The 25,232-nt window shown below is 45.3% G+C and overlaps 29 non-coding genes across 29 annotated transcripts; all 29 read left to right on the plus strand.

Annotated features, from left to right (window-relative positions):
• The first annotated feature begins 282 nt into the window (after positions 1–282).
• Trnal-caa lies at positions 283–398 on the plus strand. Its single transcript has 2 exons — positions 283–320; positions 353–398. It is a non-coding gene; the product is annotated as a tRNA-Leu (tRNA).
• A 702-nt stretch (positions 399–1,100) lies between these two features.
• On the plus strand, positions 1,101–1,216 carry Trnal-caa. Its single transcript has 2 exons — positions 1,101–1,138; positions 1,171–1,216. It is a non-coding gene; the product is annotated as a tRNA-Leu (tRNA).
• A 702-nt stretch (positions 1,217–1,918) lies between these two features.
• On the plus strand, positions 1,919–2,034 carry Trnal-caa. Its single transcript has 2 exons — positions 1,919–1,956; positions 1,989–2,034. It is a non-coding gene; the product is annotated as a tRNA-Leu (tRNA).
• Positions 2,035–2,736: 702 nt separating this feature from the next.
• Positions 2,737–2,852, plus strand: Trnal-caa. Its single transcript has 2 exons — positions 2,737–2,774; positions 2,807–2,852. It is a non-coding gene; the product is annotated as a tRNA-Leu (tRNA).
• A 702-nt stretch (positions 2,853–3,554) lies between these two features.
• Trnal-caa lies at positions 3,555–3,670 on the plus strand. Its single transcript has 2 exons — positions 3,555–3,592; positions 3,625–3,670. It is a non-coding gene; the product is annotated as a tRNA-Leu (tRNA).
• A 702-nt stretch (positions 3,671–4,372) lies between these two features.
• Positions 4,373–4,488, plus strand: Trnal-caa. Its single transcript has 2 exons — positions 4,373–4,410; positions 4,443–4,488. It is a non-coding gene; the product is annotated as a tRNA-Leu (tRNA).
• A 702-nt stretch (positions 4,489–5,190) lies between these two features.
• Trnal-caa lies at positions 5,191–5,306 on the plus strand. Its single transcript has 2 exons — positions 5,191–5,228; positions 5,261–5,306. It is a non-coding gene; the product is annotated as a tRNA-Leu (tRNA).
• Positions 5,307–6,008: 702 nt separating this feature from the next.
• Trnal-caa lies at positions 6,009–6,124 on the plus strand. Its single transcript has 2 exons — positions 6,009–6,046; positions 6,079–6,124. It is a non-coding gene; the product is annotated as a tRNA-Leu (tRNA).
• A 702-nt stretch (positions 6,125–6,826) lies between these two features.
• Positions 6,827–6,942, plus strand: Trnal-caa. The gene is made up of 2 exons: positions 6,827–6,864; positions 6,897–6,942. It is a non-coding gene; the product is annotated as a tRNA-Leu (tRNA).
• A 702-nt stretch (positions 6,943–7,644) lies between these two features.
• On the plus strand, positions 7,645–7,760 carry Trnal-caa. Its single transcript has 2 exons — positions 7,645–7,682; positions 7,715–7,760. It is a non-coding gene; the product is annotated as a tRNA-Leu (tRNA).
• A 702-nt stretch (positions 7,761–8,462) lies between these two features.
• Trnal-caa lies at positions 8,463–8,578 on the plus strand. The gene is made up of 2 exons: positions 8,463–8,500; positions 8,533–8,578. It is a non-coding gene; the product is annotated as a tRNA-Leu (tRNA).
• A 702-nt stretch (positions 8,579–9,280) lies between these two features.
• Positions 9,281–9,396, plus strand: Trnal-caa. Its single transcript has 2 exons — positions 9,281–9,318; positions 9,351–9,396. It is a non-coding gene; the product is annotated as a tRNA-Leu (tRNA).
• Positions 9,397–10,098: 702 nt separating this feature from the next.
• Trnal-caa lies at positions 10,099–10,214 on the plus strand. The gene is made up of 2 exons: positions 10,099–10,136; positions 10,169–10,214. It is a non-coding gene; the product is annotated as a tRNA-Leu (tRNA).
• A 702-nt stretch (positions 10,215–10,916) lies between these two features.
• On the plus strand, positions 10,917–11,032 carry Trnal-caa. The gene is made up of 2 exons: positions 10,917–10,954; positions 10,987–11,032. It is a non-coding gene; the product is annotated as a tRNA-Leu (tRNA).
• A 702-nt stretch (positions 11,033–11,734) lies between these two features.
• Trnal-caa lies at positions 11,735–11,850 on the plus strand. Its single transcript has 2 exons — positions 11,735–11,772; positions 11,805–11,850. It is a non-coding gene; the product is annotated as a tRNA-Leu (tRNA).
• Positions 11,851–12,552: 702 nt separating this feature from the next.
• Trnal-caa lies at positions 12,553–12,668 on the plus strand. The gene is made up of 2 exons: positions 12,553–12,590; positions 12,623–12,668. It is a non-coding gene; the product is annotated as a tRNA-Leu (tRNA).
• Positions 12,669–13,370: 702 nt separating this feature from the next.
• Positions 13,371–13,486, plus strand: Trnal-caa. The gene is made up of 2 exons: positions 13,371–13,408; positions 13,441–13,486. It is a non-coding gene; the product is annotated as a tRNA-Leu (tRNA).
• Positions 13,487–14,188: 702 nt separating this feature from the next.
• Trnal-caa lies at positions 14,189–14,304 on the plus strand. Its single transcript has 2 exons — positions 14,189–14,226; positions 14,259–14,304. It is a non-coding gene; the product is annotated as a tRNA-Leu (tRNA).
• Positions 14,305–15,006: 702 nt separating this feature from the next.
• On the plus strand, positions 15,007–15,122 carry Trnal-caa. The gene is made up of 2 exons: positions 15,007–15,044; positions 15,077–15,122. It is a non-coding gene; the product is annotated as a tRNA-Leu (tRNA).
• Positions 15,123–15,824: 702 nt separating this feature from the next.
• On the plus strand, positions 15,825–15,940 carry Trnal-caa. Its single transcript has 2 exons — positions 15,825–15,862; positions 15,895–15,940. It is a non-coding gene; the product is annotated as a tRNA-Leu (tRNA).
• A 702-nt stretch (positions 15,941–16,642) lies between these two features.
• Positions 16,643–16,758, plus strand: Trnal-caa. Its single transcript has 2 exons — positions 16,643–16,680; positions 16,713–16,758. It is a non-coding gene; the product is annotated as a tRNA-Leu (tRNA).
• Positions 16,759–17,460: 702 nt separating this feature from the next.
• On the plus strand, positions 17,461–17,576 carry Trnal-caa. Its single transcript has 2 exons — positions 17,461–17,498; positions 17,531–17,576. It is a non-coding gene; the product is annotated as a tRNA-Leu (tRNA).
• Positions 17,577–18,278: 702 nt separating this feature from the next.
• Positions 18,279–18,394, plus strand: Trnal-caa. The gene is made up of 2 exons: positions 18,279–18,316; positions 18,349–18,394. It is a non-coding gene; the product is annotated as a tRNA-Leu (tRNA).
• Positions 18,395–19,096: 702 nt separating this feature from the next.
• On the plus strand, positions 19,097–19,212 carry Trnal-caa. Its single transcript has 2 exons — positions 19,097–19,134; positions 19,167–19,212. It is a non-coding gene; the product is annotated as a tRNA-Leu (tRNA).
• A 702-nt stretch (positions 19,213–19,914) lies between these two features.
• Positions 19,915–20,030, plus strand: Trnal-caa. Its single transcript has 2 exons — positions 19,915–19,952; positions 19,985–20,030. It is a non-coding gene; the product is annotated as a tRNA-Leu (tRNA).
• A 702-nt stretch (positions 20,031–20,732) lies between these two features.
• Trnal-caa lies at positions 20,733–20,848 on the plus strand. Its single transcript has 2 exons — positions 20,733–20,770; positions 20,803–20,848. It is a non-coding gene; the product is annotated as a tRNA-Leu (tRNA).
• Positions 20,849–21,550: 702 nt separating this feature from the next.
• Positions 21,551–21,666, plus strand: Trnal-caa. The gene is made up of 2 exons: positions 21,551–21,588; positions 21,621–21,666. It is a non-coding gene; the product is annotated as a tRNA-Leu (tRNA).
• Positions 21,667–22,368: 702 nt separating this feature from the next.
• Trnal-caa lies at positions 22,369–22,484 on the plus strand. The gene is made up of 2 exons: positions 22,369–22,406; positions 22,439–22,484. It is a non-coding gene; the product is annotated as a tRNA-Leu (tRNA).
• A 702-nt stretch (positions 22,485–23,186) lies between these two features.
• Positions 23,187–23,302, plus strand: Trnal-caa. Its single transcript has 2 exons — positions 23,187–23,224; positions 23,257–23,302. It is a non-coding gene; the product is annotated as a tRNA-Leu (tRNA).
• The last annotated feature ends 1,930 nt before the right edge of the window (positions 23,303–25,232 follow it).

Consider the following 25,232-nt stretch of genomic DNA (forward strand, 5'->3'; position numbering starts at 1 on the left):
CAAAACTTGAGATATTATTCGACAGATAGACCTCTGCATTCTGTCTAATCTCTGATGTCTGTAACAGACGACTTAGTTTCGAACAAAATGTATTGAGTGCCGTGATTATACGGATTTGAGAAAATCTTTTGGTGGTACATTCTGCGCTATATTTGTGCGGCTGCACCTGGCGAACGTGTAACGGGTGCAGAACTCATGCCGGTGTACTGTGGCAACGTGGATGCGACAATTACATCAACTGTAAGTTCTCTAATAGAACAAACGAGGATCATCAAATCAAGTGTCAGGATGGCCGAGCGGTCTAAGGCGCCAGACTCAAGGAAAAACCTTGGCTGCAGTAGCAGCTAGAGCCTTCTGGTCCTCGAATGAGGGCGTGGGTTCGAATCCCACTCCTGACACAGATTTTGTCGCTTCTCTGGAGCACCCTGTGTATCATTGAGATCCTTTGTAAAGTGCAACAGCACGATTCTGGCCGTGTTCTCCTAAGTGAAACCAAAAATTTGTATCAAACACAAGCGCACCTACGGCAACCAAACTGTTTCTTCGGTAGTGTGAGCTACAAACAGAGAGTGTTGGTTGTAAATACGACGTTCCCTCGTGAGGTTACTTCCGCGCCACAGCCGCAAACACGTCAAAAGGGACACTTGTGGTATGAAAACGACTCTTGTCTGGAGATGCAGAGTGCTAACGACAGTGTGAGGAAACAGTGCAGGCTGACCAGTACATCCTCTGTACAATAACAGTCGCTGATGAATTACAGAGAGCTCGAAATAAATTCATATACTCAAAATATTACTTTATGGAGATTACAACGTGACCAAAACTTGAGATATTATTCGACAGATAGACCTCTGCATTCTGTCTAATCTCTGATGTCTGTAACAGACGACTTAGTTTCGAACAAAATGTATTGAGTGCCGTGATTATACGGATTTGAGAAAATCTTTTGGTGGTACATTCTGCGCTATATTTGTGCGGCTGCACCTGGCGAACGTGTAACGGGTGCAGAACTCATGCCGGTGTACTGTGGCAACGTGGATGCGACAATTACATCAACTGTAAGTTCTCTAATAGAACAAACGAGGATCATCAAATCAAGTGTCAGGATGGCCGAGCGGTCTAAGGCGCCAGACTCAAGGAAAAACCTTGGCTGCAGTAGCAGCTAGAGCCTTCTGGTCCTCGAATGAGGGCGTGGGTTCGAATCCCACTCCTGACACAGATTTTGTCGCTTCTCTGGAGCACCCTGTGTATCATTGAGATCCTTTGTAAAGTGCAACAGCACGATTCTGGCCGTGTTCTCCTAAGTGAAACCAAAAATTTGTATCAAACACAAGCGCACCTACGGCAACCAAACTGTTTCTTCGGTAGTGTGAGCTACAAACAGAGAGTGTTGGTTGTAAATACGACGTTCCCTCGTGAGGTTACTTCCGCGCCACAGCCGCAAACACGTCAAAAGGGACACTTGTGGTATGAAAACGACTCTTGTCTGGAGATGCAGAGTGCTAACGACAGTGTGAGGAAACAGTGCAGGCTGACCAGTACATCCTCTGTACAATAACAGTCGCTGATGAATTACAGAGAGCTCGAAATAAATTCATATACTCAAAATATTACTTTATGGAGATTACAACGTGACCAAAACTTGAGATATTATTCGACAGATAGACCTCTGCATTCTGTCTAATCTCTGATGTCTGTAACAGACGACTTAGTTTCGAACAAAATGTATTGAGTGCCGTGATTATACGGATTTGAGAAAATCTTTTGGTGGTACATTCTGCGCTATATTTGTGCGGCTGCACCTGGCGAACGTGTAACGGGTGCAGAACTCATGCCGGTGTACTGTGGCAACGTGGATGCGACAATTACATCAACTGTAAGTTCTCTAATAGAACAAACGAGGATCATCAAATCAAGTGTCAGGATGGCCGAGCGGTCTAAGGCGCCAGACTCAAGGAAAAACCTTGGCTGCAGTAGCAGCTAGAGCCTTCTGGTCCTCGAATGAGGGCGTGGGTTCGAATCCCACTCCTGACACAGATTTTGTCGCTTCTCTGGAGCACCCTGTGTATCATTGAGATCCTTTGTAAAGTGCAACAGCACGATTCTGGCCGTGTTCTCCTAAGTGAAACCAAAAATTTGTATCAAACACAAGCGCACCTACGGCAACCAAACTGTTTCTTCGGTAGTGTGAGCTACAAACAGAGAGTGTTGGTTGTAAATACGACGTTCCCTCGTGAGGTTACTTCCGCGCCACAGCCGCAAACACGTCAAAAGGGACACTTGTGGTATGAAAACGACTCTTGTCTGGAGATGCAGAGTGCTAACGACAGTGTGAGGAAACAGTGCAGGCTGACCAGTACATCCTCTGTACAATAACAGTCGCTGATGAATTACAGAGAGCTCGAAATAAATTCATATACTCAAAATATTACTTTATGGAGATTACAACGTGACCAAAACTTGAGATATTATTCGACAGATAGACCTCTGCATTCTGTCTAATCTCTGATGTCTGTAACAGACGACTTAGTTTCGAACAAAATGTATTGAGTGCCGTGATTATACGGATTTGAGAAAATCTTTTGGTGGTACATTCTGCGCTATATTTGTGCGGCTGCACCTGGCGAACGTGTAACGGGTGCAGAACTCATGCCGGTGTACTGTGGCAACGTGGATGCGACAATTACATCAACTGTAAGTTCTCTAATAGAACAAACGAGGATCATCAAATCAAGTGTCAGGATGGCCGAGCGGTCTAAGGCGCCAGACTCAAGGAAAAACCTTGGCTGCAGTAGCAGCTAGAGCCTTCTGGTCCTCGAATGAGGGCGTGGGTTCGAATCCCACTCCTGACACAGATTTTGTCGCTTCTCTGGAGCACCCTGTGTATCATTGAGATCCTTTGTAAAGTGCAACAGCACGATTCTGGCCGTGTTCTCCTAAGTGAAACCAAAAATTTGTATCAAACACAAGCGCACCTACGGCAACCAAACTGTTTCTTCGGTAGTGTGAGCTACAAACAGAGAGTGTTGGTTGTAAATACGACGTTCCCTCGTGAGGTTACTTCCGCGCCACAGCCGCAAACACGTCAAAAGGGACACTTGTGGTATGAAAACGACTCTTGTCTGGAGATGCAGAGTGCTAACGACAGTGTGAGGAAACAGTGCAGGCTGACCAGTACATCCTCTGTACAATAACAGTCGCTGATGAATTACAGAGAGCTCGAAATAAATTCATATACTCAAAATATTACTTTATGGAGATTACAACGTGACCAAAACTTGAGATATTATTCGACAGATAGACCTCTGCATTCTGTCTAATCTCTGATGTCTGTAACAGACGACTTAGTTTCGAACAAAATGTATTGAGTGCCGTGATTATACGGATTTGAGAAAATCTTTTGGTGGTACATTCTGCGCTATATTTGTGCGGCTGCACCTGGCGAACGTGTAACGGGTGCAGAACTCATGCCGGTGTACTGTGGCAACGTGGATGCGACAATTACATCAACTGTAAGTTCTCTAATAGAACAAACGAGGATCATCAAATCAAGTGTCAGGATGGCCGAGCGGTCTAAGGCGCCAGACTCAAGGAAAAACCTTGGCTGCAGTAGCAGCTAGAGCCTTCTGGTCCTCGAATGAGGGCGTGGGTTCGAATCCCACTCCTGACACAGATTTTGTCGCTTCTCTGGAGCACCCTGTGTATCATTGAGATCCTTTGTAAAGTGCAACAGCACGATTCTGGCCGTGTTCTCCTAAGTGAAACCAAAAATTTGTATCAAACACAAGCGCACCTACGGCAACCAAACTGTTTCTTCGGTAGTGTGAGCTACAAACAGAGAGTGTTGGTTGTAAATACGACGTTCCCTCGTGAGGTTACTTCCGCGCCACAGCCGCAAACACGTCAAAAGGGACACTTGTGGTATGAAAACGACTCTTGTCTGGAGATGCAGAGTGCTAACGACAGTGTGAGGAAACAGTGCAGGCTGACCAGTACATCCTCTGTACAATAACAGTCGCTGATGAATTACAGAGAGCTCGAAATAAATTCATATACTCAAAATATTACTTTATGGAGATTACAACGTGACCAAAACTTGAGATATTATTCGACAGATAGACCTCTGCATTCTGTCTAATCTCTGATGTCTGTAACAGACGACTTAGTTTCGAACAAAATGTATTGAGTGCCGTGATTATACGGATTTGAGAAAATCTTTTGGTGGTACATTCTGCGCTATATTTGTGCGGCTGCACCTGGCGAACGTGTAACGGGTGCAGAACTCATGCCGGTGTACTGTGGCAACGTGGATGCGACAATTACATCAACTGTAAGTTCTCTAATAGAACAAACGAGGATCATCAAATCAAGTGTCAGGATGGCCGAGCGGTCTAAGGCGCCAGACTCAAGGAAAAACCTTGGCTGCAGTAGCAGCTAGAGCCTTCTGGTCCTCGAATGAGGGCGTGGGTTCGAATCCCACTCCTGACACAGATTTTGTCGCTTCTCTGGAGCACCCTGTGTATCATTGAGATCCTTTGTAAAGTGCAACAGCACGATTCTGGCCGTGTTCTCCTAAGTGAAACCAAAAATTTGTATCAAACACAAGCGCACCTACGGCAACCAAACTGTTTCTTCGGTAGTGTGAGCTACAAACAGAGAGTGTTGGTTGTAAATACGACGTTCCCTCGTGAGGTTACTTCCGCGCCACAGCCGCAAACACGTCAAAAGGGACACTTGTGGTATGAAAACGACTCTTGTCTGGAGATGCAGAGTGCTAACGACAGTGTGAGGAAACAGTGCAGGCTGACCAGTACATCCTCTGTACAATAACAGTCGCTGATGAATTACAGAGAGCTCGAAATAAATTCATATACTCAAAATATTACTTTATGGAGATTACAACGTGACCAAAACTTGAGATATTATTCGACAGATAGACCTCTGCATTCTGTCTAATCTCTGATGTCTGTAACAGACGACTTAGTTTCGAACAAAATGTATTGAGTGCCGTGATTATACGGATTTGAGAAAATCTTTTGGTGGTACATTCTGCGCTATATTTGTGCGGCTGCACCTGGCGAACGTGTAACGGGTGCAGAACTCATGCCGGTGTACTGTGGCAACGTGGATGCGACAATTACATCAACTGTAAGTTCTCTAATAGAACAAACGAGGATCATCAAATCAAGTGTCAGGATGGCCGAGCGGTCTAAGGCGCCAGACTCAAGGAAAAACCTTGGCTGCAGTAGCAGCTAGAGCCTTCTGGTCCTCGAATGAGGGCGTGGGTTCGAATCCCACTCCTGACACAGATTTTGTCGCTTCTCTGGAGCACCCTGTGTATCATTGAGATCCTTTGTAAAGTGCAACAGCACGATTCTGGCCGTGTTCTCCTAAGTGAAACCAAAAATTTGTATCAAACACAAGCGCACCTACGGCAACCAAACTGTTTCTTCGGTAGTGTGAGCTACAAACAGAGAGTGTTGGTTGTAAATACGACGTTCCCTCGTGAGGTTACTTCCGCGCCACAGCCGCAAACACGTCAAAAGGGACACTTGTGGTATGAAAACGACTCTTGTCTGGAGATGCAGAGTGCTAACGACAGTGTGAGGAAACAGTGCAGGCTGACCAGTACATCCTCTGTACAATAACAGTCGCTGATGAATTACAGAGAGCTCGAAATAAATTCATATACTCAAAATATTACTTTATGGAGATTACAACGTGACCAAAACTTGAGATATTATTCGACAGATAGACCTCTGCATTCTGTCTAATCTCTGATGTCTGTAACAGACGACTTAGTTTCGAACAAAATGTATTGAGTGCCGTGATTATACGGATTTGAGAAAATCTTTTGGTGGTACATTCTGCGCTATATTTGTGCGGCTGCACCTGGCGAACGTGTAACGGGTGCAGAACTCATGCCGGTGTACTGTGGCAACGTGGATGCGACAATTACATCAACTGTAAGTTCTCTAATAGAACAAACGAGGATCATCAAATCAAGTGTCAGGATGGCCGAGCGGTCTAAGGCGCCAGACTCAAGGAAAAACCTTGGCTGCAGTAGCAGCTAGAGCCTTCTGGTCCTCGAATGAGGGCGTGGGTTCGAATCCCACTCCTGACACAGATTTTGTCGCTTCTCTGGAGCACCCTGTGTATCATTGAGATCCTTTGTAAAGTGCAACAGCACGATTCTGGCCGTGTTCTCCTAAGTGAAACCAAAAATTTGTATCAAACACAAGCGCACCTACGGCAACCAAACTGTTTCTTCGGTAGTGTGAGCTACAAACAGAGAGTGTTGGTTGTAAATACGACGTTCCCTCGTGAGGTTACTTCCGCGCCACAGCCGCAAACACGTCAAAAGGGACACTTGTGGTATGAAAACGACTCTTGTCTGGAGATGCAGAGTGCTAACGACAGTGTGAGGAAACAGTGCAGGCTGACCAGTACATCCTCTGTACAATAACAGTCGCTGATGAATTACAGAGAGCTCGAAATAAATTCATATACTCAAAATATTACTTTATGGAGATTACAACGTGACCAAAACTTGAGATATTATTCGACAGATAGACCTCTGCATTCTGTCTAATCTCTGATGTCTGTAACAGACGACTTAGTTTCGAACAAAATGTATTGAGTGCCGTGATTATACGGATTTGAGAAAATCTTTTGGTGGTACATTCTGCGCTATATTTGTGCGGCTGCACCTGGCGAACGTGTAACGGGTGCAGAACTCATGCCGGTGTACTGTGGCAACGTGGATGCGACAATTACATCAACTGTAAGTTCTCTAATAGAACAAACGAGGATCATCAAATCAAGTGTCAGGATGGCCGAGCGGTCTAAGGCGCCAGACTCAAGGAAAAACCTTGGCTGCAGTAGCAGCTAGAGCCTTCTGGTCCTCGAATGAGGGCGTGGGTTCGAATCCCACTCCTGACACAGATTTTGTCGCTTCTCTGGAGCACCCTGTGTATCATTGAGATCCTTTGTAAAGTGCAACAGCACGATTCTGGCCGTGTTCTCCTAAGTGAAACCAAAAATTTGTATCAAACACAAGCGCACCTACGGCAACCAAACTGTTTCTTCGGTAGTGTGAGCTACAAACAGAGAGTGTTGGTTGTAAATACGACGTTCCCTCGTGAGGTTACTTCCGCGCCACAGCCGCAAACACGTCAAAAGGGACACTTGTGGTATGAAAACGACTCTTGTCTGGAGATGCAGAGTGCTAACGACAGTGTGAGGAAACAGTGCAGGCTGACCAGTACATCCTCTGTACAATAACAGTCGCTGATGAATTACAGAGAGCTCGAAATAAATTCATATACTCAAAATATTACTTTATGGAGATTACAACGTGACCAAAACTTGAGATATTATTCGACAGATAGACCTCTGCATTCTGTCTAATCTCTGATGTCTGTAACAGACGACTTAGTTTCGAACAAAATGTATTGAGTGCCGTGATTATACGGATTTGAGAAAATCTTTTGGTGGTACATTCTGCGCTATATTTGTGCGGCTGCACCTGGCGAACGTGTAACGGGTGCAGAACTCATGCCGGTGTACTGTGGCAACGTGGATGCGACAATTACATCAACTGTAAGTTCTCTAATAGAACAAACGAGGATCATCAAATCAAGTGTCAGGATGGCCGAGCGGTCTAAGGCGCCAGACTCAAGGAAAAACCTTGGCTGCAGTAGCAGCTAGAGCCTTCTGGTCCTCGAATGAGGGCGTGGGTTCGAATCCCACTCCTGACACAGATTTTGTCGCTTCTCTGGAGCACCCTGTGTATCATTGAGATCCTTTGTAAAGTGCAACAGCACGATTCTGGCCGTGTTCTCCTAAGTGAAACCAAAAATTTGTATCAAACACAAGCGCACCTACGGCAACCAAACTGTTTCTTCGGTAGTGTGAGCTACAAACAGAGAGTGTTGGTTGTAAATACGACGTTCCCTCGTGAGGTTACTTCCGCGCCACAGCCGCAAACACGTCAAAAGGGACACTTGTGGTATGAAAACGACTCTTGTCTGGAGATGCAGAGTGCTAACGACAGTGTGAGGAAACAGTGCAGGCTGACCAGTACATCCTCTGTACAATAACAGTCGCTGATGAATTACAGAGAGCTCGAAATAAATTCATATACTCAAAATATTACTTTATGGAGATTACAACGTGACCAAAACTTGAGATATTATTCGACAGATAGACCTCTGCATTCTGTCTAATCTCTGATGTCTGTAACAGACGACTTAGTTTCGAACAAAATGTATTGAGTGCCGTGATTATACGGATTTGAGAAAATCTTTTGGTGGTACATTCTGCGCTATATTTGTGCGGCTGCACCTGGCGAACGTGTAACGGGTGCAGAACTCATGCCGGTGTACTGTGGCAACGTGGATGCGACAATTACATCAACTGTAAGTTCTCTAATAGAACAAACGAGGATCATCAAATCAAGTGTCAGGATGGCCGAGCGGTCTAAGGCGCCAGACTCAAGGAAAAACCTTGGCTGCAGTAGCAGCTAGAGCCTTCTGGTCCTCGAATGAGGGCGTGGGTTCGAATCCCACTCCTGACACAGATTTTGTCGCTTCTCTGGAGCACCCTGTGTATCATTGAGATCCTTTGTAAAGTGCAACAGCACGATTCTGGCCGTGTTCTCCTAAGTGAAACCAAAAATTTGTATCAAACACAAGCGCACCTACGGCAACCAAACTGTTTCTTCGGTAGTGTGAGCTACAAACAGAGAGTGTTGGTTGTAAATACGACGTTCCCTCGTGAGGTTACTTCCGCGCCACAGCCGCAAACACGTCAAAAGGGACACTTGTGGTATGAAAACGACTCTTGTCTGGAGATGCAGAGTGCTAACGACAGTGTGAGGAAACAGTGCAGGCTGACCAGTACATCCTCTGTACAATAACAGTCGCTGATGAATTACAGAGAGCTCGAAATAAATTCATATACTCAAAATATTACTTTATGGAGATTACAACGTGACCAAAACTTGAGATATTATTCGACAGATAGACCTCTGCATTCTGTCTAATCTCTGATGTCTGTAACAGACGACTTAGTTTCGAACAAAATGTATTGAGTGCCGTGATTATACGGATTTGAGAAAATCTTTTGGTGGTACATTCTGCGCTATATTTGTGCGGCTGCACCTGGCGAACGTGTAACGGGTGCAGAACTCATGCCGGTGTACTGTGGCAACGTGGATGCGACAATTACATCAACTGTAAGTTCTCTAATAGAACAAACGAGGATCATCAAATCAAGTGTCAGGATGGCCGAGCGGTCTAAGGCGCCAGACTCAAGGAAAAACCTTGGCTGCAGTAGCAGCTAGAGCCTTCTGGTCCTCGAATGAGGGCGTGGGTTCGAATCCCACTCCTGACACAGATTTTGTCGCTTCTCTGGAGCACCCTGTGTATCATTGAGATCCTTTGTAAAGTGCAACAGCACGATTCTGGCCGTGTTCTCCTAAGTGAAACCAAAAATTTGTATCAAACACAAGCGCACCTACGGCAACCAAACTGTTTCTTCGGTAGTGTGAGCTACAAACAGAGAGTGTTGGTTGTAAATACGACGTTCCCTCGTGAGGTTACTTCCGCGCCACAGCCGCAAACACGTCAAAAGGGACACTTGTGGTATGAAAACGACTCTTGTCTGGAGATGCAGAGTGCTAACGACAGTGTGAGGAAACAGTGCAGGCTGACCAGTACATCCTCTGTACAATAACAGTCGCTGATGAATTACAGAGAGCTCGAAATAAATTCATATACTCAAAATATTACTTTATGGAGATTACAACGTGACCAAAACTTGAGATATTATTCGACAGATAGACCTCTGCATTCTGTCTAATCTCTGATGTCTGTAACAGACGACTTAGTTTCGAACAAAATGTATTGAGTGCCGTGATTATACGGATTTGAGAAAATCTTTTGGTGGTACATTCTGCGCTATATTTGTGCGGCTGCACCTGGCGAACGTGTAACGGGTGCAGAACTCATGCCGGTGTACTGTGGCAACGTGGATGCGACAATTACATCAACTGTAAGTTCTCTAATAGAACAAACGAGGATCATCAAATCAAGTGTCAGGATGGCCGAGCGGTCTAAGGCGCCAGACTCAAGGAAAAACCTTGGCTGCAGTAGCAGCTAGAGCCTTCTGGTCCTCGAATGAGGGCGTGGGTTCGAATCCCACTCCTGACACAGATTTTGTCGCTTCTCTGGAGCACCCTGTGTATCATTGAGATCCTTTGTAAAGTGCAACAGCACGATTCTGGCCGTGTTCTCCTAAGTGAAACCAAAAATTTGTATCAAACACAAGCGCACCTACGGCAACCAAACTGTTTCTTCGGTAGTGTGAGCTACAAACAGAGAGTGTTGGTTGTAAATACGACGTTCCCTCGTGAGGTTACTTCCGCGCCACAGCCGCAAACACGTCAAAAGGGACACTTGTGGTATGAAAACGACTCTTGTCTGGAGATGCAGAGTGCTAACGACAGTGTGAGGAAACAGTGCAGGCTGACCAGTACATCCTCTGTACAATAACAGTCGCTGATGAATTACAGAGAGCTCGAAATAAATTCATATACTCAAAATATTACTTTATGGAGATTACAACGTGACCAAAACTTGAGATATTATTCGACAGATAGACCTCTGCATTCTGTCTAATCTCTGATGTCTGTAACAGACGACTTAGTTTCGAACAAAATGTATTGAGTGCCGTGATTATACGGATTTGAGAAAATCTTTTGGTGGTACATTCTGCGCTATATTTGTGCGGCTGCACCTGGCGAACGTGTAACGGGTGCAGAACTCATGCCGGTGTACTGTGGCAACGTGGATGCGACAATTACATCAACTGTAAGTTCTCTAATAGAACAAACGAGGATCATCAAATCAAGTGTCAGGATGGCCGAGCGGTCTAAGGCGCCAGACTCAAGGAAAAACCTTGGCTGCAGTAGCAGCTAGAGCCTTCTGGTCCTCGAATGAGGGCGTGGGTTCGAATCCCACTCCTGACACAGATTTTGTCGCTTCTCTGGAGCACCCTGTGTATCATTGAGATCCTTTGTAAAGTGCAACAGCACGATTCTGGCCGTGTTCTCCTAAGTGAAACCAAAAATTTGTATCAAACACAAGCGCACCTACGGCAACCAAACTGTTTCTTCGGTAGTGTGAGCTACAAACAGAGAGTGTTGGTTGTAAATACGACGTTCCCTCGTGAGGTTACTTCCGCGCCACAGCCGCAAACACGTCAAAAGGGACACTTGTGGTATGAAAACGACTCTTGTCTGGAGATGCAGAGTGCTAACGACAGTGTGAGGAAACAGTGCAGGCTGACCAGTACATCCTCTGTACAATAACAGTCGCTGATGAATTACAGAGAGCTCGAAATAAATTCATATACTCAAAATATTACTTTATGGAGATTACAACGTGACCAAAACTTGAGATATTATTCGACAGATAGACCTCTGCATTCTGTCTAATCTCTGATGTCTGTAACAGACGACTTAGTTTCGAACAAAATGTATTGAGTGCCGTGATTATACGGATTTGAGAAAATCTTTTGGTGGTACATTCTGCGCTATATTTGTGCGGCTGCACCTGGCGAACGTGTAACGGGTGCAGAACTCATGCCGGTGTACTGTGGCAACGTGGATGCGACAATTACATCAACTGTAAGTTCTCTAATAGAACAAACGAGGATCATCAAATCAAGTGTCAGGATGGCCGAGCGGTCTAAGGCGCCAGACTCAAGGAAAAACCTTGGCTGCAGTAGCAGCTAGAGCCTTCTGGTCCTCGAATGAGGGCGTGGGTTCGAATCCCACTCCTGACACAGATTTTGTCGCTTCTCTGGAGCACCCTGTGTATCATTGAGATCCTTTGTAAAGTGCAACAGCACGATTCTGGCCGTGTTCTCCTAAGTGAAACCAAAAATTTGTATCAAACACAAGCGCACCTACGGCAACCAAACTGTTTCTTCGGTAGTGTGAGCTACAAACAGAGAGTGTTGGTTGTAAATACGACGTTCCCTCGTGAGGTTACTTCCGCGCCACAGCCGCAAACACGTCAAAAGGGACACTTGTGGTATGAAAACGACTCTTGTCTGGAGATGCAGAGTGCTAACGACAGTGTGAGGAAACAGTGCAGGCTGACCAGTACATCCTCTGTACAATAACAGTCGCTGATGAATTACAGAGAGCTCGAAATAAATTCATATACTCAAAATATTACTTTATGGAGATTACAACGTGACCAAAACTTGAGATATTATTCGACAGATAGACCTCTGCATTCTGTCTAATCTCTGATGTCTGTAACAGACGACTTAGTTTCGAACAAAATGTATTGAGTGCCGTGATTATACGGATTTGAGAAAATCTTTTGGTGGTACATTCTGCGCTATATTTGTGCGGCTGCACCTGGCGAACGTGTAACGGGTGCAGAACTCATGCCGGTGTACTGTGGCAACGTGGATGCGACAATTACATCAACTGTAAGTTCTCTAATAGAACAAACGAGGATCATCAAATCAAGTGTCAGGATGGCCGAGCGGTCTAAGGCGCCAGACTCAAGGAAAAACCTTGGCTGCAGTAGCAGCTAGAGCCTTCTGGTCCTCGAATGAGGGCGTGGGTTCGAATCCCACTCCTGACACAGATTTTGTCGCTTCTCTGGAGCACCCTGTGTATCATTGAGATCCTTTGTAAAGTGCAACAGCACGATTCTGGCCGTGTTCTCCTAAGTGAAACCAAAAATTTGTATCAAACACAAGCGCACCTACGGCAACCAAACTGTTTCTTCGGTAGTGTGAGCTACAAACAGAGAGTGTTGGTTGTAAATACGACGTTCCCTCGTGAGGTTACTTCCGCGCCACAGCCGCAAACACGTCAAAAGGGACACTTGTGGTATGAAAACGACTCTTGTCTGGAGATGCAGAGTGCTAACGACAGTGTGAGGAAACAGTGCAGGCTGACCAGTACATCCTCTGTACAATAACAGTCGCTGATGAATTACAGAGAGCTCGAAATAAATTCATATACTCAAAATATTACTTTATGGAGATTACAACGTGACCAAAACTTGAGATATTATTCGACAGATAGACCTCTGCATTCTGTCTAATCTCTGATGTCTGTAACAGACGACTTAGTTTCGAACAAAATGTATTGAGTGCCGTGATTATACGGATTTGAGAAAATCTTTTGGTGGTACATTCTGCGCTATATTTGTGCGGCTGCACCTGGCGAACGTGTAACGGGTGCAGAACTCATGCCGGTGTACTGTGGCAACGTGGATGCGACAATTACATCAACTGTAAGTTCTCTAATAGAACAAACGAGGATCATCAAATCAAGTGTCAGGATGGCCGAGCGGTCTAAGGCGCCAGACTCAAGGAAAAACCTTGGCTGCAGTAGCAGCTAGAGCCTTCTGGTCCTCGAATGAGGGCGTGGGTTCGAATCCCACTCCTGACACAGATTTTGTCGCTTCTCTGGAGCACCCTGTGTATCATTGAGATCCTTTGTAAAGTGCAACAGCACGATTCTGGCCGTGTTCTCCTAAGTGAAACCAAAAATTTGTATCAAACACAAGCGCACCTACGGCAACCAAACTGTTTCTTCGGTAGTGTGAGCTACAAACAGAGAGTGTTGGTTGTAAATACGACGTTCCCTCGTGAGGTTACTTCCGCGCCACAGCCGCAAACACGTCAAAAGGGACACTTGTGGTATGAAAACGACTCTTGTCTGGAGATGCAGAGTGCTAACGACAGTGTGAGGAAACAGTGCAGGCTGACCAGTACATCCTCTGTACAATAACAGTCGCTGATGAATTACAGAGAGCTCGAAATAAATTCATATACTCAAAATATTACTTTATGGAGATTACAACGTGACCAAAACTTGAGATATTATTCGACAGATAGACCTCTGCATTCTGTCTAATCTCTGATGTCTGTAACAGACGACTTAGTTTCGAACAAAATGTATTGAGTGCCGTGATTATACGGATTTGAGAAAATCTTTTGGTGGTACATTCTGCGCTATATTTGTGCGGCTGCACCTGGCGAACGTGTAACGGGTGCAGAACTCATGCCGGTGTACTGTGGCAACGTGGATGCGACAATTACATCAACTGTAAGTTCTCTAATAGAACAAACGAGGATCATCAAATCAAGTGTCAGGATGGCCGAGCGGTCTAAGGCGCCAGACTCAAGGAAAAACCTTGGCTGCAGTAGCAGCTAGAGCCTTCTGGTCCTCGAATGAGGGCGTGGGTTCGAATCCCACTCCTGACACAGATTTTGTCGCTTCTCTGGAGCACCCTGTGTATCATTGAGATCCTTTGTAAAGTGCAACAGCACGATTCTGGCCGTGTTCTCCTAAGTGAAACCAAAAATTTGTATCAAACACAAGCGCACCTACGGCAACCAAACTGTTTCTTCGGTAGTGTGAGCTACAAACAGAGAGTGTTGGTTGTAAATACGACGTTCCCTCGTGAGGTTACTTCCGCGCCACAGCCGCAAACACGTCAAAAGGGACACTTGTGGTATGAAAACGACTCTTGTCTGGAGATGCAGAGTGCTAACGACAGTGTGAGGAAACAGTGCAGGCTGACCAGTACATCCTCTGTACAATAACAGTCGCTGATGAATTACAGAGAGCTCGAAATAAATTCATATACTCAAAATATTACTTTATGGAGATTACAACGTGACCAAAACTTGAGATATTATTCGACAGATAGACCTCTGCATTCTGTCTAATCTCTGATGTCTGTAACAGACGACTTAGTTTCGAACAAAATGTATTGAGTGCCGTGATTATACGGATTTGAGAAAATCTTTTGGTGGTACATTCTGCGCTATATTTGTGCGGCTGCACCTGGCGAACGTGTAACGGGTGCAGAACTCATGCCGGTGTACTGTGGCAACGTGGATGCGACAATTACATCAACTGTAAGTTCTCTAATAGAACAAACGAGGATCATCAAATCAAGTGTCAGGATGGCCGAGCGGTCTAAGGCGCCAGACTCAAGGAAAAACCTTGGCTGCAGTAGCAGCTAGAGCCTTCTGGTCCTCGAATGAGGGCGTGGGTTCGAATCCCACTCCTGACACAGATTTTGTCGCTTCTCTGGAGCACCCTGTGTATCATTGAGATCCTTTGTAAAGTGCAACAGCACGATTCTGGCCGTGTTCTCCTAAGTGAAACCAAAAATTTGTATCAAACACAAGCGCACCTACGGCAACCAAACTGTTTCTTCGGTAGTGTGAGCTACAAACAGAGAGTGTTGGTTGTAAATACGACGTTCCCTCGTGAGGTTACTTCCGCGCCACAGCCGCAAACACGTCAAAAGGGACACTTGTGGTATGAAAACGACTCTTGTCTGGAGATGCAGAGTGCTAACGACAGTGTGAGGAAACAGTGCAGGCTGACCAGTACATCCTCTGTACAATAACAGTCGCTGATGAATTACAGAGAGCTCGAAATAAATTCATATACTCAAAATATTACTTTATGGAGATTACAACGTGACCAAAACTTGAGATATTATTCGACAGATAGACCTCTGCATTCTGTCTAATCTCTGATGTCTGTAACAGACGACTTAGTTTCGAACAAAATGTATTGAGTGCCGTGATTATACGGATTTGAGAAAATCTTTTGGTGGTACATTCTGCGCTATATTTGTGCGGCTGCACCTGGCGAACGTGTAACGGGTGCAGAACTCATGCCGGTGTACTGTGGCAACGTGGATGCGACAATTACATCAACTGTAAGTTCTCTAATAGAACAAACGAGGATCATCAAATCAAGTGTCAGGATGGCCGAGCGGTCTAAGGCGCCAGACTCAAGGAAAAACCTTGGCTGCAGTAGCAGCTAGAGCCTTCTGGTCCTCGAATGAGGGCGTGGGTTCGAATCCCACTCCTGACACAGATTTTGTCGCTTCTCTGGAGCACCCTGTGTATCATTGAGATCCTTTGTAAAGTGCAACAGCACGATTCTGGCCGTGTTCTCCTAAGTGAAACCAAAAATTTGTATCAAACACAAGCGCACCTACGGCAACCAAACTGTTTCTTCGGTAGTGTGAGCTACAAACAGAGAGTGTTGGTTGTAAATACGACGTTCCCTCGTGAGGTTACTTCCGCGCCACAGCCGCAAACACGTCAAAAGGGACACTTGTGGTATGAAAACGACTCTTGTCTGGAGATGCAGAGTGCTAACGACAGTGTGAGGAAACAGTGCAGGCTGACCAGTACATCCTCTGTACAATAACAGTCGCTGATGAATTACAGAGAGCTCGAAATAAATTCATATACTCAAAATATTACTTTATGGAGATTACAACGTGACCAAAACTTGAGATATTATTCGACAGATAGACCTCTGCATTCTGTCTAATCTCTGATGTCTGTAACAGACGACTTAGTTTCGAACAAAATGTATTGAGTGCCGTGATTATACGGATTTGAGAAAATCTTTTGGTGGTACATTCTGCGCTATATTTGTGCGGCTGCACCTGGCGAACGTGTAACGGGTGCAGAACTCATGCCGGTGTACTGTGGCAACGTGGATGCGACAATTACATCAACTGTAAGTTCTCTAATAGAACAAACGAGGATCATCAAATCAAGTGTCAGGATGGCCGAGCGGTCTAAGGCGCCAGACTCAAGGAAAAACCTTGGCTGCAGTAGCAGCTAGAGCCTTCTGGTCCTCGAATGAGGGCGTGGGTTCGAATCCCACTCCTGACACAGATTTTGTCGCTTCTCTGGAGCACCCTGTGTATCATTGAGATCCTTTGTAAAGTGCAACAGCACGATTCTGGCCGTGTTCTCCTAAGTGAAACCAAAAATTTGTATCAAACACAAGCGCACCTACGGCAACCAAACTGTTTCTTCGGTAGTGTGAGCTACAAACAGAGAGTGTTGGTTGTAAATACGACGTTCCCTCGTGAGGTTACTTCCGCGCCACAGCCGCAAACACGTCAAAAGGGACACTTGTGGTATGAAAACGACTCTTGTCTGGAGATGCAGAGTGCTAACGACAGTGTGAGGAAACAGTGCAGGCTGACCAGTACATCCTCTGTACAATAACAGTCGCTGATGAATTACAGAGAGCTCGAAATAAATTCATATACTCAAAATATTACTTTATGGAGATTACAACGTGACCAAAACTTGAGATATTATTCGACAGATAGACCTCTGCATTCTGTCTAATCTCTGATGTCTGTAACAGACGACTTAGTTTCGAACAAAATGTATTGAGTGCCGTGATTATACGGATTTGAGAAAATCTTTTGGTGGTACATTCTGCGCTATATTTGTGCGGCTGCACCTGGCGAACGTGTAACGGGTGCAGAACTCATGCCGGTGTACTGTGGCAACGTGGATGCGACAATTACATCAACTGTAAGTTCTCTAATAGAACAAACGAGGATCATCAAATCAAGTGTCAGGATGGCCGAGCGGTCTAAGGCGCCAGACTCAAGGAAAAACCTTGGCTGCAGTAGCAGCTAGAGCCTTCTGGTCCTCGAATGAGGGCGTGGGTTCGAATCCCACTCCTGACACAGATCTTGTCGCTTCTCTGGAGCACCCTGTGTATCATTGAGATCCTTTGTAAAGTGCAACAGCACGATTCTGGCCGTGTTCTCCTAAGTGAAACCAAAAATTTGTATCAAACACAAGCGCACCTACGGCAACCAAACTGTTTCTTCGGTAGTGTGAGCTACAAACAGAGAGTGTTGGTTGTAAATACGACGTTCCCTCGTGAGGTTACTTCCGCGCCACAGCCGCAAACACGTCAAAAGGGACACTTGTGGTATGAAAACGACTCTTGTCTGGAGATGCAGAGTGCTAACGACAGTGTGAGGAAACAGTGCAGGCTGACCAGTACATCCTCTGTACAATAACAGTCGCTGATGAATTACAGAGAGCTCGAAATAAATTCATATACTCAAAATATTACTTTATGGAGATTACAACGTGACCAAAACTTGAGATATTATTCGACAGATAGACCTCTGCATTCTGTCTAATCTCTGATGTCTGTAACAGACGACTTAGTTTCGAACAAAATGTATTGAGTGCCGTGATTATACGGATTTGAGAAAATCTTTTGGTGGTACATTCTGCGCTATATTTGTGCGGCTGCACCTGGCGAACGTGTAACGGGTGCAGAACTCATGCCGGTGTACTGTGGCAACGTGGATGCGACAATTACATCAACTGTAAGTTCTCTAATAGAACAAACGAGGATCATCAAATCAAGTGTCAGGATGGCCGAGCGGTCTAAGGCGCCAGACTCAAGGAAAAACCTTGGCTGCAGTAGCAGCTAGAGCCTTCTGGTCCTCGAATGAGGGCGTGGGTTCGAATCCCACTCCTGACACAGATTTTGTCGCTTCTCTGGAGCACCCTGTGTATCATTGAGATCCTTTGTAAAGTGCAACAGCACGATTCTGGCCGTGTTCTCCTAAGTGAAACCAAAAATTTGTATCAAACACAAGCGCACCTACGGCAACCAAACTGTTTCTTCGGTAGTGTGAGCTACAAACAGAGAGTGTTGGTTGTAAATACGACGTTCCCTCGTGAGGTTACTTCCGCGCCACAGCCGCAAACACGTCAAAAGGGACACTTGTGGTATGAAAACGACTCTTGTCTGGAGATGCAGAGTGCTAACGACAGTGTGAGGAAACAGTGCAGGCTGACCAGTACATCCTCTGTACAATAACAGTCGCTGATGAATTACAGAGAGCTCGAAATAAATTCATATACTCAAAATATTACTTTATGGAGATTACAACGTGACCAAAACTTGAGATATTATTCGACAGATAGACCTCTGCATTCTGTCTAATCTCTGATGTCTGTAACAGACGACTTAGTTTCGAACAAAATGTATTGAGTGCCGTGATTATACGGATTTGAGAAAATCTTTTGGTGGTACATTCTGCGCTATATTTGTGCGGCTGCACCTGGCGAACGTGTAACGGGTGCAGAACTCATGCCGGTGTACTGTGGCAACGTGGATGCGACAATTACATCAACTGTAAGTTCTCTAATAGAACAAACGAGGATCATCAAATCAAGTGTCAGGATGGCCGAGCGGTCTAAGGCGCCAGACTCAAGGAAAAACCTTGGCTGCAGTAGCAGCTAGAGCCTTCTGGTCCTCGAATGAGGGCGTGGGTTCGAATCCCACTCCTGACACAGATTTTGTCGCTTCTCTGGAGCACCCTGTGTATCATTGAGATCCTTTGTAAAGTGCAACAGCACGATTCTGGCCGTGTTCTCCTAAGTGAAACCAAAAATTTGTATCAAACACAAGCGCACCTACGGCAACCAAACTGTTTCTTCGGTAGTGTGAGCTACAAACAGAGAGTGTTGGTTGTAAATACGACGTTCCCTCGTGAGGTTACTTCCGCGCCACAGCCGCAAACACGTCAAAAGGGACACTTGTGGTATGAAAACGACTCTTGTCTGGAGATGCAGAGTGCTAACGACAGTGTGAGGAAACAGTGCAGGCTGACCAGTACATCCTCTGTACAATAACAGTCGCTGATGAATTACAGAGAGCTCGAAATAAATTCATATACTCAAAATATTACTTTATGGAGATTACAACGTGACCAAAACTTGAGATATTATTCGACAGATAGACCTCTGCATTCTGTCTAATCTCTGATGTCTGTAACAGACGACTTAGTTTCGAACAAAATGTATTGAGTGCCGTGATTATACGGATTTGAGAAAATCTTTTGGTGGTACATTCTGCGCTATATTTGTGCGGCTGCACCTGGCGAACGTGTAACGGGTGCAGAACTCATGCCGGTGTACTGTGGCAACGTGGATGCGACAATTACATCAACTGTAAGTTCTCTAATAGAACAAACGAGGATCATCAAATCAAGTGTCAGGATGGCCGAGCGGTCTAAGGCGCCAGACTCAAGGAAAAACCTTGGCTGCAGTAGCAGCTAGAGCCTTCTGGTCCTCGAATGAGGGCGTGGGTTCGAATCCCACTCCTGACACAGATTTTGTCGCTTCTCTGGAGCACCCTGTGTATCATTGAGATCCTTTGTAAAGTGCAACAGCACGATTCTGGCCGTGTTCTCCTAAGTGAAACCAAAAATTTGTATCAAACACAAGCGCACCTACGGCAACCAAACTGTTTCTTCGGTAGTGTGAGCTACAAACAGAGAGTGTTGGTTGTAAATACGACGTTCCCTCGTGAGGTTACTTCCGCGCCACAGCCGCAAACACGTCAAAAGGGACACTTGTGGTATGAAAACGACTCTTGTCTGGAGATGCAGAGTGCTAACGACAGTGTGAGGAAACAGTGCAGGCTGACCAGTACATCCTCTGTACAATAACAGTCGCTGATGAATTACAGAGAGCTCGAAATAAATTCATATACTCAAAATATTACTTTATGGAGATTACAACGTGACCAAAACTTGAGATATTATTCGACAGATAGACCTCTGCATTCTGTCTAATCTCTGATGTCTGTAACAGACGACTTAGTTTCGAACAAAATGTATTGAGTGCCGTGATTATACGGATTTGAGAAAATCTTTTGGTGGTACATTCTGCGCTATATTTGTGCGGCTGCACCTGGCGAACGTGTAACGGGTGCAGAACTCATGCCGGTGTACTGTGGCAACGTGGATGCGACAATTACATCAACTGTAAGTTCTCTAATAGAACAAACGAGGATCATCAAATCAAGTGTCAGGATGGCCGAGCGGTCTAAGGCGCCAGACTCAAGGAAAAACCTTGGCTGCAGTAGCAGCTAGAGCCTTCTGGTCCTCGAATGAGGGCGTGGGTTCGAATCCCACTCCTGACACAGATTTTGTCGCTTCTCTGGAGCACCCTGTGTATCATTGAGATCCTTTGTAAAGTGCAACAGCACGATTCTGGCCGTGTTCTCCTAAGTGAAACCAAAAATTTGTATCAAACACAAGCGCACCTACGGCAACCAAACTGTTTCTTCGGTAGTGTGAGCTACAAACAGAGAGTGTTGGTTGTAAATACGACGTTCCCTCGTGAGGTTACTTCCGCGCCACAGCCGCAAACACGTCAAAAGGGACACTTGTGGTATGAAAACGACTCTTGTCTGGAGATGCAGAGTGCTAACGACAGTGTGAGGAAACAGTGCAGGCTGACCAGTACATCCTCTGTACAATAACAGTCGCTGATGAATTACAGAGAGCTCGAAATAAATTCATATACTCAAAATATTACTTTATGGAGATTACAACGTGACCAAAACTTGAGATATTATTCGACAGATAGACCTCTGCATTCTGTCTAATCTCTGATGTCTGTAACAGACGACTTAGTTTCGAACAAAATGTATTGAGTGCCGTGATTATACGGATTTGAGAAAATCTTTTGGTGGTACATTCTGCGCTATATTTGTGCGGCTGCACCTGGCGAACGTGTAACGGGTGCAGAACTCATGCCGGTGTACTGTGGCAACGTGGATGCGACAATTACATCAACTGTAAGTTCTCTAATAGAACAAACGAGGATCATCAAATCAAGTGTCAGGATGGCCGAGCGGTCTAAGGCGCCAGACTCAAGGAAAAACCTTGGCTGCAGTAGCAGCTAGAGCCTTCTGGTCCTCGAATGAGGGCGTGGGTTCGAATCCCACTCCTGACACAGATTTTGTCGCTTCTCTGGAGCACCCTGTGTATCATTGAGATCCTTTGTAAAGTGCAACAGCACGATTCTGGCCGTGTTCTCCTAAGTGAAACCAAAAATTTGTATCAAACACAAGCGCACCTACGGCAACCAAACTGTTTCTTCGGTAGTGTGAGCTACAAACAGAGAGTGTTGGTTGTAAATACGACGTTCCCTCGTGAGGTTACTTCCGCGCCACAGCCGCAAACACGTCAAAAGGGACACTTGTGGTATGAAAACGACTCTTGTCTGGAGATGCAGAGTGCTAACGACAGTGTGAGGAAACAGTGCAGGCTGACCAGTACATCCTCTGTACAATAACAGTCGCTGATGAATTACAGAGAGCTCGAAATAAATTCATATACTCAAAATATTACTTTATGGAGATTACAACGTGACCAAAACTTGAGATATTATTCGACAGATAGACCTCTGCATTCTGTCTAATCTCTGATGTCTGTAACAGACGACTTAGTTTCGAACAAAATGTATTGAGTGCCGTGATTATACGGATTTGAGAAAATCTTTTGGTGGTACATTCTGCGCTATATTTGTGCGGCTGCACCTGGCGAACGTGTAACGGGTGCAGAACTCATGCCGGTGTACTGTGGCAACGTGGATGCGACAATTACATCAACTGTAAGTTCTCTAATAGAACAAACGAGGATCATCAAATCAAGTGTCAGGATGGCCGAGCGGTCTAAGGCGCCAGACTCAAGGAAAAACCTTGGCTGCAGTAGCAGCTAGAGCCTTCTGGTCCTCGAATGAGGGCGTGGGTTCGAATCCCACTCCTGACACAGATTTTGTCGCTTCTCTGGAGCACCCTGTGTATCATTGAGATCCTTTGTAAAGTGCAACAGCACGATTCTGGCCGTGTTCTCCTAAGTGAAACCAAAAATTTGTATCAAACACAAGCGCACCTACGGCAACCAAACTGTTTCTTCGGTAGTGTGAGCTACAAACAGAGAGTGTTGGTTGTAAATACGACGTTCCCTCGTGAGGTTACTTCCGCGCCACAGCCGCAAACACGTCAAAAGGGACACTTGTGGTATGAAAACGACTCTTGTCTGGAGATGCAGAGTGCTAACGACAGTGTGAGGAAACAGTGCAGGCTGACCAGTACATCCTCTGTACAATAACAGTCGCTGATGAATTACAGAGAGCTCGAAATAAATTCATATACTCAAAATATTACTTTATGGAGATTACAACGTGACCAAAACTTGAGATATTATTCGACAGATAGACCTCTGCATTCTGTCTAATCTCTGATGTCTGTAACAGACGACTTAGTTTCGAACAAAATGTATTGAGTGCCGTGATTATACGGATTTGAGAAAATCTTTTGGTGGTACATTCTGCGCTATATTTGTGCGGCTGCACCTGGCGAACGTGTAACGGGTGCAGAACTCATGCCGGTGTACTGTGGCAACGTGGATGCGACAATTACATCAACTGTAAGTTCTCTAATAGAACAAACGAGGATCATCAAATCAAGTGTCAGGATGGCCGAGCGGTCTAAGGCGCCAGACTCAAGGAAAAACCTTGGCTGCAGTAGCAGCTAGAGCCTTCTGGTCCTCGAATGAGGGCGTGGGTTCGAATCCCACTCCTGACACAGATTTTGTCGCTTCTCTGGAGCACCCTGTGTATCATTGAGATCCTTTGTAAAGTGCAACAGCACGATTCTGGCCGTGTTCTCCTAAGTGAAACCAAAAATTTGTATCAAACACAAGCGCACCTACGGCAACCAAACTGTTTCTTCGGTAGTGTGAGCTACAAACAGAGAGTGTTGGTTGTAAATACGACGTTCCCTCGTGAGGTTACTTCCGCGCCACAGCCGCAAACACGTCAAAAGGGACACTTGTGGTATGAAAACGACTCTTGTCTGGAGATGCAGAGTGCTAACGACAGTGTGAGGAAACAGTGCAGGCTGACCAGTACATCCTCTGTACAATAACAGTCGCTGATGAATTACAGAGAGCTCGAAATAAATTCATATACTCAAAATATTACTTTATGGAGATTACAACGTGACCAAAACTTGAGATATTATTCGACAGATAGACCTCTGCATTCTGTCTAATCTCTGATGTCTGTAACAGACGACTTAGTTTCGAACAAAATGTATTGAGTGCCGTGATTATACGGATTTGAGAAAATCTTTTGGTGGTACATTCTGCGCTATATTTGTGCGGCTGCACCTGGCGAACGTGTAACGGGTGCAGAACTCATGCCGGTGTACTGTGGCAACGTGGATGCGACAATTACATCAACTGTAAGTTCTCTAATAGAACAAACGAGGATCATCAAATCAAGTGTCAGGATGGCCGACATTCTGGCTCTAGCTGCCGACGCGTACGGACGTGCCGCCGTTTGCTGCGCGTAGTCAGTGCTTCGCCAGTGTTTACATTTGCGTTTCGGTGTCCTTGTTTTTTGTGATTTTTCTTCGTGTGTAACTTGTGATTATTCTGCCTACTGTGTTCTGTTGTGTGTTTTCTACCTACGTTCATTTATCGTTTGTGGAGTTTTCGGTAATTACCGGAATCTCCCCTTGATTTCTGCATACCATGGCTACAACTGTGAGGAAGAATACGCTGGTTTTTGCGTTCGCCAAGGACACACGACGTGTTCAGCCGACTGCTCTGGAAATTCATGATTGGCTCGATCAGGTACTTGGCATTAATTCTGATATGGTGCATACCACTCAGCTAGACACTGACAACTACTGTGTTTTCGTAAAATTTTTGAGCCCCGTTTCGGTGGATAAGATTATTGGAAAATTCGGGTATCATGTAGAATTTTTGCATAGAGACGGCACTACAAGTAAAGTAGCTATTAGGAGAGCTGATGCTCTTTATAGATCTGTGCGGGTGTTAAATTTACCTATCGAGATAGATAATGAGAAAATCAAGGTTGCCCTGTCTCAATATGGTGAGGTTAAGGATATAGTTAACGAACGGTGGTCGAAGCAATTTAAAATTCAGAGCTTCAATGGTATTCGTTCGGTAGAGATGGAAGTAAAGTCTAATATCCCATCTCATATAACTGTTGACGGGCATAAAGCCCACGTGATTTATACTGGTCAAACCCCTACGTGCCATATATGCAATGAATCGGGTCATTTAAGGCAGGACTGTCCTCGTCGTGTTTTTGTACTAAAAACGAATTTAGTCCAACGGCGCAAGATGTCCTTGAGCGAAGTTTTGGCAACTGATAATACAGCCAAACAGGGTGAGGGTTCGGATCCTGTACCTAGTTCTGGAAATATTGCTGTTGATGGTAGTGATTTTCCACCCCTGGTACCACGCTTGAATTGTGATTCTTCTGCCCGAGAGTTGGACGTACTAAACAAGAAACGACCACTTGAACATACAGATGATCAATCCGATGATGAAACCTCCCGACAATCTCCTGCTGTACGTAAACAGAAAGCTAGCGATGAAACTCTGCCTGTGCCCCAAGGCGAAATGCAAGTGGATTTAATCACAGTTTCTGATACGTCCCGCTCGTTGCCAGAAAATGAAACGGCCGCCTCCGACAGCGAT

This window comes from Schistocerca piceifrons, unplaced genomic scaffold (assembly GCF_021461385.2).
Source record: "Schistocerca piceifrons isolate TAMUIC-IGC-003096 unplaced genomic scaffold, iqSchPice1.1 HiC_scaffold_1764, whole genome shotgun sequence".
Classification (NCBI taxonomy): Eukaryota; Metazoa; Arthropoda; class Insecta; order Orthoptera; family Acrididae; genus Schistocerca; species Schistocerca piceifrons.